Source organism: Homarus americanus, unplaced genomic scaffold (assembly GCF_018991925.1).
Source record: "Homarus americanus isolate GMGI-L3 unplaced genomic scaffold, GMGI_Hamer_2.0 scaffold33226, whole genome shotgun sequence".
Lineage (NCBI taxonomy): Eukaryota > Metazoa > Arthropoda > Malacostraca > Decapoda > Nephropidae > Homarus > Homarus americanus.
Window position 1 is genome coordinate 1 of NW_024750933.1, and position 10,457 is coordinate 10,457.

General features: G+C 41.1%; 1 long non-coding RNA gene across 1 annotated transcript; it reads right to left on the reverse strand.

The window, feature by feature from the left end:
• Window positions 1–460: 460 nt before the first annotated feature.
• Window positions 461–4,827, reverse strand: LOC121854514. Its single transcript, XR_006086560.1, has 3 exons — window positions 4,615–4,827; window positions 2,354–2,439; window positions 461–1,929 (listed from the first exon to the last, which is right to left on the reverse strand). It is a non-coding gene; the product is annotated as an uncharacterized LOC121854514 (long non-coding RNA).
• Between the last annotated feature and the right edge of the window lie 5,630 nt (window positions 4,828–10,457).

Below are 10,457 nucleotides of genomic sequence, written 5' to 3' on the forward strand. Positions count from 1 at the left end.
AACAAGAGGAAGATAAACAATGTGAAAGGACCAAACACTAAAACACTTTTGTTGAAATAGGTAAAAAGTCAGTGAAAGAGGCAACTAAACCAACTATGAGGTAAGCATTTCACCCAAGAAGAGAACTATAGGCCTACATCATTCCTCAAAATCCCAGGAAAATTTCTGGAAATTCTTATCAACCACCGACTCACAAACTAGTCATATCTCCATTAGCCGGAACAATTGGTGTAGAGCACTTCCAGGAATGAGAGATTACCGGATAATGAGACGACTCTCTCAAAGCTGGAAAAAATCCCTCATCTAAGGAATTTTTGAGTAACAGAAAAAATTCTCAGAAGTTCCAGAAATTTTTCATTTCATCCCCCATCCCCGGAATTTTCCGGAGACTGGGAAAATAATCTCAGAATTTTCCAGAAAATGTGTCCCTCGGAAAATCGTTCTCAAAGCTGGATTTTTCTGGAAAATTCCGGCTTTGGGAACGATTTTCCGAGAAAATTTAAATTCCGGCTAGCGGAGAGTTATGGGGTTTGAGGGATTCTGCCTCACAAAGATATTACTATACCTCGAAGACGAGCACTGATTAGTAAAACCCGAGGCAACATGGATTCTACAAAAACAGAGGTACAAACACACCTATAGTGCCAACAACAGAGATCAGTGCAGCATTATACTTACAGATGTGTCTAAAAGCTTTTGATAAAGTCTGGCGTGAAGGACCTAAATACAAGATTACCCAACTTTACTCACTACCCAAACTCACAACATGAAGCTATATAAACTTACTTATGAAAAATATACAATGATTTAAAATAGGTTCATGTTAGTAGACTACAACTCAAGCTATACTGAATAAGCTACAAATAAATAAATCTATGATCCCGTCAGCATCAACACACTCTAGAAATGTTAACACAATTGAGAGTAATGAGAGGTATGAAAGGCTCTCCTGTTTCATAGATGATAAGAGGTGGTTTTTAATTATTTTTAGATGGCTAAATGTTGGCTTACAAGAAGCCACCGAGACAGCCATAGTCAGCATTAAAACAAGTGCTATGCCAACATCAGGGAAAACATATCTGCCATACATGATAATGACTTTAAAGAGTTCTCCAGCATTTGTCAGCACTGTGATAGCTTGGCCATTCATAAGCAGCATATGGCAGTCCATTATATCCCGACAGAGTGAATCTTCCGCAACATGAGACGAATAAAAACTTGGAAAATTTTGCCAATATTCTTTTAAATTAGTTGGATCAAGACTAGAACTGAATATATAATTTATGTTTAGCAAATTTCCAAATCTATTATGAGTCACGCTTAATAATGGCCCCCGTGCTGCCTCCTCATTGCTATGGCACTGACAGACAGTAAGAAACATAGTCCTCGGAAGACCAGCAAAGCACAGACCAGCAAATACACAAACAGTAACACATACACAGAACATAACATAACTATACTCAATTCCGGAACACACACACACACACGAGGAACCACAATATGGGATAAACTCAATCAAATACTGTACAGGACTCCCATAATACATTAACTAACACAAGAAAATAATAACACATCACACAGCTGGCAGCCAAGAAGCCTAAACACTGACAATGCTGAACCAGAACTATAATATACAGTACACAATGAAAATCAACAAAGACTGTACACAAAAGATGAGAAATATTCACAACACTCAAAATTTTCTTGTGACTAAAACAAAATGATGACATATTTTAGCCCCTAGACTACAGAGACACCAGATGATTTTACTAAGCTCAAGAGAGGGACACATACACAAGGGACTTAAGTTTGGCTTGACAAAGTTTAGTTTCAATTTGGTACTGAACAAAATCTAAACCCTTACGTAACCTGTGTCCCCTGTCTTCCGCTGAAGCTTGAAAATCCTTATTCTTGCACCTCCACGCAAATCTGAAAAGAGGAAAATAGTCAACGAGTGAACTTTCTACCTTTATATTTAACCGACAAAACAAGGGGTCACAACTTGGTATGTTTTCATATTTACCATTAACTCCAGTACTTAAGTTCTCCTCATGTTATATTTTCCTATCTCTCAACTGTTGTTCAAACTTCCTTACTTCACGTTCCTCAGCAAGTTCGCTATACAGGTATTCCAGTTTCTTTATACAGTTCCTCCTCAAATGATATAGATATACTGTACATTATTCATCTAAACTTGCATCTTATCCAGATTTAATTATTTCAGCAATATTTACAAATAAACTCTCCATCATTGCAATATATATTATTATTTATTCTGATATACTATACTGTATTAGTAAATATGTTTAAGTCAACAAATAATAAAAATAATGACCCAATAAATCATACTTACAAGTTATTAATCTCACAGCCATCACCCAGCCATACCAATAAGTGTCATAAACAAGGAGAGGTGATGCCTACACCTGGCTGCACTATCTGTGGGAAGAAAGGGTATACAATACAGTACTGTACAGGATGACCTCACTATTTGCAACACCGCTTATCCTCAATTCACATTTTAACACCCCCATTCAATATTTGTAATGCATCTTCCTCCCTTATTCGCAAAGAAAAATTGCAGTTCCCCTACAATAATAATGGTAGATACAGTTCATCACCACACTCACGGCTCTTCACCACACACAGCTCATCACCAAACATATGGCTCATCACCACACATAGCTCACACGGCTCACCACACAGCACCGACAGCTCACCACAACTCACTGGTCTTACACACAGGTCATCCAAATCTAAATTATCTTTTCTAACTTATTTTTTGTGCTACAAGAAACAAAATGTCCACTTCATAATATTCATCTAATACAACACCGTTCATCTCTCACTACATAACTTATATTTAAAACTAAAACACAAAATATGAAAAAGATTTGTTTGGGGCCACAATAGGAATTGGTGTTTTTTTTTTATGTTTTTACGGTGATTTGAATGAACATGGCCTTATTTTCTGCCGCTAATGGTTATTTAAGGAGATACTTTCCATGATTTGAAGATGAAGGAAAACGTGGGGATAAATCGCATAAAAACCACACCAAACAGACCTTTATAAACCTTACCTAACCACTCTTAACCCGGGAAAGTCATAATAATATAGAAAACATTATCCTATTTTACCGATAGCGGAGGAAAAATTTATGATCTTATATTCTTTTCGTGTTTTCGGAGTTTCGTCAGTAATGCTCTTCTTGTTTTAGTGTTGAGGTCACAAGTTGATTGAATGTGTCGAGATAAAATTTGGTAATTTATGAGGGAACCGCTACCACCGGAAAGTGCTATTCGATTTGGGTAATTTTTCCCACATATGTTCTTACCATTATACAGTAGTAAGTATTTTTCAGGAAACGACAACTTTTTGTTTTAATTATAAGTATTTATTATTTCTATTTGCAACCATAAATCACCTGTAATGGGCAGGGCATGAAGGATGAGGAAAATTGCAGGGTAAAACACTGAAAAACTTATCACTCTCCACTAAAATTATGTCTATGTGTTTTGTACGTGAAGAAATTATTTATTTACTATAAATACTCCTCCAAATAATCTGCCGAGTCAGCATGTGTTGTCATCTGCTTGTTTGTTTACAACTGACCCATTCGGTCTGAGCATACTCTCATGCTCACAAAAAACATAAAATTACATAATGATGCTTCAATAAAGTTGCTTTCATTTGTACCAGATATCAAAATAAGTATTTTCTGTTTAATATGGTGGGGAGTTTGCCCTCTGGCTAGGAAGTTAGGTAAAGTTAGGTAGGTTTAATTAGTCTGGCTAGGAAGTTAGGTAGGTTAGGTAGGTTTCTTTGGTCTGGCTAGGAAGTTAGGTAAGGATAGGTAGGTTTCTTTGGTCCGGCTAGGAAGTTAGGTAGGTTTCTTTGGTCTGGCTAGGAAGTAAGGTAAGGTTAGGTAGTTTTCTTTAGTTGGTTAGCTTAGGTTCTAATAAATATTGCCTCTTTTAAAATACTTCCTATAATGCTTAGAACAAATTGTGAAAAAATGAAACAAATCTGCACACTATTTCTGGTGGTATTGGTGTTTTTATACATTATGTAAAAATTTTGTGCATGCGTAAATTTCTCAAGTGGTTAGGTTAGGTTTCTTTGGTTAGGTTGGTTAAGTGATGTTCTGTTAGGCTCTGTTTATTCTCGTTTCCATTTTCGTGTTCAGTATCATGCAAATGCAGAAGCTATTCATTTGCGCCAGAAATGAAGGTCAAATTCGTTCATAACACCTCAAAAACCATCGGAAAAACAGTTTCGACTGCTGGACCCACCACAACATGTCAACCCGTAACCAATTACTCGTGCTTGTACCCAATTTATGAGACAGTTCGTACCTATATAAATATATGGGTACAGGTTGTCTTGGGTACGAGATGACTTTAACCAATTTCGACTTTGATTTCGTAGTGGCAACAAATGAAATTTTACCTTCACAACATAGGTAAATAATGACATTAATTGATAAGAACTCACCCAGATGAAGTGTTGCCGACCTAACCCTATCAACTACGCAGAATATCAATCATAATTAACCTGTTTAAACTAATCTTACGCTAAAAACACGGACAAATAAAGTGATTAATCAATATTACCTTTGACCTTGAGTTTTGAACACAGCTCCCGTATCTTCCTGGCTGATTGTGGTTGTTCACTCCCAGAATTATCTGCAGACGAGACACTCTCCTCTGTAACTCGTGATGATGGTTTAGTGACACTGTTAACTCATAGATAGCGCTCAACCCCTGCCGCCCTGATGCGGACCCACACACCCCTCCTTTCTCCCTCAGGTACTCCCTGCTAATGTCCTGCACCCTGCTGCTGTCGTGGACCCAGCTGCTGTCACGAGCCCTCACCCGCTTCTGCTGACGCAGCCCCTGCTCCTGACCCATGCCCACACACCCCAGCAGGCGCATCTGACGACTCTGTACCTGCCGTGAGGGAAGAACAACATTCATCGCCTCCACACACTCTTTTTCTCCCTCTCTACTCCCACAGATATTGTGTATCTAGACAGTTGTGTCCAGCGACCGGCTCATCCACGCCATCGCCATTGTCTCACATGAGGCATGCACCACCCGTTCTGCCTCACATGTGCTATGCAACCCTGCAGACAACAAGTCTCCTACACCGCCTGGAGGGAAGGGGGAGTATTGTAGTGGATTTCTCCCCTACAAACGCTGTTTGTCGCTGAGTAGCCGACCCCACCAATTCCCCAGTGTATGCCTCGTGGTCTAGGTCAACCAGCGCCGCCATACACCACGGAGCGGGGGTCAACTACTAAGCCACGCCAACCCCCGCTATTTAAGACCTGACCTTGTGGTGACCTCTCTTTTTCTACCTACACCAACCAGCCAGCAACACCTCCTCCTCCTCCGCCGCTGCCTGGCGGCCCTCGCTCCCGCCGGAGAGCATGGCGACCCACAAGCTGGTCCTCCTCTGAGCATCCTCACCAACCAGCTCTCTCTACATCACGCTTGTAACCATGCTGCCTTCCCAGTACCAAGCTGCATTGTACATCCAATACAACATGTATACAGAGAGCACATCGTGAGTTTCCTTTCTCCATCCCATCCTGAGTGTGAACCAAACATCCCATACCCCACAAGTTTAACTAGATAATGTTACTTCATTCTTGGGGGAACTAAAGTAAATTATAGATCTATTACACAACTGCAAACTTTGAAGTATTCTAACTATACTCACTAACAAAACTGTACAATGGTATAACCCAGTGGTTCTCAACCTTTTTCACTCCATTCCGCCCTTGAGGAATTTTCAACATCCTCCTGGCCTCCTTCACTTTCTCCCAACCCCCACCCCCCTCCCCCCCACAAATAATGTTGAAAAATAAAATGCTTGAGTCAAGCTCAAACAATATATGGTTCAGAGACAATACTCACCACTGTTTTCGTGATGGCATCCCAGACCAGACTGAGATCATTCGGTCGTATCACCACTTGCAAAGGGAAAGGTGTTCAAACCATTGGGGTAGCAATTTTTCAAAAGGGAAATGAATTTATTGAAGAATTACATTTGGATTGGACAAATTGTGTGTGTTACTACAGATGGGCAGCAGCAATGACGGGAGCTCAGCAAAGAGTAGTAGCGTGGATCAAAGCTGTCTCCCCTGAGTGCTGCGCCACCCATTGTATCATTGACCGTGAAGCCCTGGCCACCAAGCGACTGTGTGTTCAGCCGTGCAAGGGAGAAAGACCAGAGAAGACCAACAATGAGAAGCTATTACAGGCATTGTTGGCTTTGTCAATTGCATCTGTGCTCATCCAAAATTGGGTTATAAAGGGGGCAAAGTCCTCTCTTAACGTGCTGAAATTGAAAGATGAGCTTCAAGTTTTCTTTGTGAACGATGAGGGCTAGACTTGGAAGTTGGGTGATTGGTATTTGCTGGCAAGACTGCTATTTAGCTTCCATTTTTTAACTTCTCAACAAATTGAACCTCTATGCAGGAAAAAGGGGGCAATGTGTTGAGACCTTTGGGAAGGTGCAGGGGTTCAAGCTGAAAGTGCATCACTGGAAGAGATGTGTCGATGATATGAACTTTACTCCTTTTGAAGAACTGGAGCAATTCTTCAAAAGCTGCAAATGGGAGGAAACCTCTCCAGTTCTGGACGAAAAGAGGAGGATCATCATTGCAACTCCCCCTCTCTGTTATGGAGGATAACCTGGAATTGTACTTTTCCAAAGAAAAGATGAAGTTTCTGAAGGACTCCAAGTGGATAACGAATCCTTTATTGATGCAGCATGTCCAGTTATCCTGCACGCTAAACAAGGAAGTCCTTCTTGACCAGAGTGTAGATTTTTCCCTGAAGTCTCTCTTTGCCGGAACATCTTGCTATGAAGATTTCCGGGTGTGTCTGCTGAAATTACCTGAAAATTTGAGTGTGGCCAAGGAAGCCATGACCACACTTATTCGTATGTCAAGCAAATACTTGTCGGAAAGAGGATTTTCAACTCGTGTCGATGTAAAAACGAAGGAACAGAACTGCCTTTAGAGATAAACTGATACTTGAAACACAATAGTAAAAACCATGAATTGAATGAAGAACACTGTTGTCAATTGAATGGTTGTGTATTTTATTAAGCATGATTTGTTTGAACTTGATACCATTTCGTACTTGTACAATTAGTGTTAATGCAATTAATTAAATACAGTATAGTCTGCATTTACGGAACATATGGGTTTAATTGAAATAGAGACTGGGCTGACCCCCAAACTCCACTTTTTCCGACTCAATACGTACGTTGTAGTAAAAATAGTATCTTAATTTTATGATGGTATGCACACACACATAATATAGAAGAGAAATATCAATAAGAGAATAATATACCAGGTAAAAGAAAAATCAAGGTTTAGCACGTACGTTAGTAGAAGAGATGGGTCGGCATACGGGGATGGGGGCTGGTTCCGAGGCAGAGGGCAGGTTAGTGGTCCTCAGGTGAATCACTATCACTATCCACCACAGATGTCAGGGCCTCCCTGACAAACCCCTCAAAGTCACCATCACTGTCACTATCACTGACTTGGGCTGGCTGCGGCCGAAGAAGTCGGTGATTTTACGCTGACGGCTAGCGTTGATGTGGTCGTGATACATCTTGATATACGGCTCCATAGTTTGGTCTAGATGGTTATTGGAGACTTCATATCAGTGATTGAGAGGGTCTTTGGAAAGGATGAACTTGAGTTTCTCGGCAAACTCGATGACATCCTTTATATCACCATGTGTTAACTTCTGCCTCCTCACTGACGTCATCGTCTTCCAACATATCGTCGGCAGTCACCTCAGAATTCCTGATTACCTTCATGATGTCGTCGTTGGTGGTCTCGGAGAAGCCTGCAGCTGTAACACTCTGTGCAGCTTCTCTTGCAAGGTCCACTACCACTGCAACAGACTGAGCCTCTTGAGCCACAGGTTGACCCTGCCTACCATCCTGGGATACCTTGCAACACATGCCGCCACGCGTGACGAATCGTTGCCACAGACAGCTGCCCCCATGCCTCCACCAAGATATCAACAGCTTTCTTGACGTTAAACATTTTCCAAAACTGTTTAACTCGCACTTCATGCTCCGCCAACTCTTCTTCTGGATCCTCGTCCTCGCTCTCGCTATCTGTGCCACTCAGAAGGTTCCGCAACTCGTCCTTATATATAGAGGAGGGTGAGATCAAGTCCACAATGGTCAGGTATTAGGTAATGACCCTACTAATCTTCAAAAACACCACACCACAGTAGTCGATAGTCAGGTCAGAGGGTAAGATGACCCAACCGTCTCACCTGGTTACAAATCCTCTTAATTATGAAATTATCCAGTTTGTACATACCATTACTCAAATTCGTGTTGACGGATTCGGTATGTTTAATGAAACTGGATTCTATAATGTTTCTACTGTCAATTGAATTACAAGGTAATATTGAGGAGGCATTATCCCAACCACCTGTATTGTGTTGGTGGCTGAATTTATAAGGTTCCTTGCAAGGAATGTAATGTTTTACTTAGGCCAGACAGGTAAAGATCTTGTAACTAGACTTAAACAACATAAATATAGTGTTAGGACAGGCCAGGAATCCAATGCTCTGTTTGTTCATTTGAGGGATAATAAGCATTGCATTGACTGGGATAATGCTTCCTCAATATTATCTTGTAATTCAATTGACAGTACGAACAATATAGAATTTAGTCTCATTAAACATGCCGAATCCGTCAATATAAATTTGAGTAATGGTATGTACAAACTGGATAATTTCGTAATTAAGAAGATTTGTAACCAGGTGAGACAGGAAGTAGTGAAGAACGTGTGATTTAACAGATTACCTGAAGATCATCCCTCTCTTCTTATTTCACTCTAAGATTAATCACCCCTAACGCTAACCGAAATTAACCTAACCTAAAATAACCTAACCTAACCTAATCTAAAATGACCTAACGTAACATGACCGAATATAGCCTAACCTCCAGGTAACGTTAAGGCGTTTAATCATCAGGTAAAATAAGCTGTAAGGCTATTCTTCATGCGATCCCCAAAGAGATTTAACAAACAAAAACACATTAATTAACTATGTCTGATATTAACAGGTACGAGCCATGGAGTACTGCCTTGGTGACCATGACTAGGCAACAATGGAGAGCATTAAAAAACATGAAGAGACTGACAGCACTTGCGCTACACTGTCCATCACGGTAGCAAACAGGAAACTGGGACGGCAGTTAAAGGTAGAATGGGAGGATAGAAGGAGGGGAGGGAAAGGGAGGTTGGTGAGGATGACTGAGAGGGAGGGAGGAGGAGGTACAGAGCAAAGGGGAGCGAGGGAGGGTGAAGGAGAAGGGGGACAGATAGAGAGAAAAGGGATGAGAAGGAAAGGGGTGAGAGAGAAACAAACCAACTAAGAGGAACTGTTTTAAGAGTAAGAAATTAGAAATATGGATGAAGGCAAACGGAAAAAGAGGATCAGACAGAAGCAGTGCCGGATTTAGACCTGTGGAGGCCCATGGGCAGCCTCTTTGTGGAGGCCCCCCTCATTATAACTGCCCAAGAGGGTGGGGTGGCGAGTGAAGCGAGCCTAAACATGTGGGAGTTCCGGGGGGCGCTGTAAGCCCCCCGGGAAAATTTTGAAATTTAAACATTTCCTTGGAGAATTTTGAAGCCATGATGGAATAGATAAACATGAATTTTAAAGAATGAAAATAAAAATAATCCAAATGAATAAACAAATAAATAAAATATTGTAATATGTGGAGGCCCCCAGATTGTGGAGGCCCCTGGACAGCTGCCCACTTTGTCCACTGCTGAATCCGGCCCTGGACAGAAGGCTAGAGAAAAAATAAAAAGAATGATTGAGAGAGAGAGTAAACAGTCAAACAAATTAAATTATCTTCACCTCCCCATTATGTAACATTACATGAAAACCTCAGCATGGAAGCCGAGGACCAGTGACTCCCCCCCCCCTCCCCCCTTGCAGCTGCAGGCACATATCTCCAGTTATACTAACGGGGACACGCCCTTTAAGGACATGTGTAAAATCACACTCGAACGTTTGTATTCTTGGGTAATTTTCCTGTTTGATCGAAGCTAAAATCACTCCAAAAATTAGTAAGTCAATAAAATAAAATAAGAAGATTGAGCCAATTTGTCATGTATCAGTCGTCTATTTATGTACCAACGGTTGCGTCATCAATTTCAATCGTGCAATGCAATTTGTGTGTTGTTGCATAGTCTTGCAATTCTCGCAGGAGTTGCAAGTGCGCCACATAAGCGGGGTTGGTTGTGGCTGGTTTGGGAGGCGGAGGTATGTATTTTAGGGGGTGTTGGCCGGCTCTAGCCAACAGTTGAACATGATCCGCCAGGTGAGTGCAGCTTCTCTTCCTCTCTCAACGCCTGTGTTATTTACATTCATTATTTTAAGTCATTCGCATCATACAA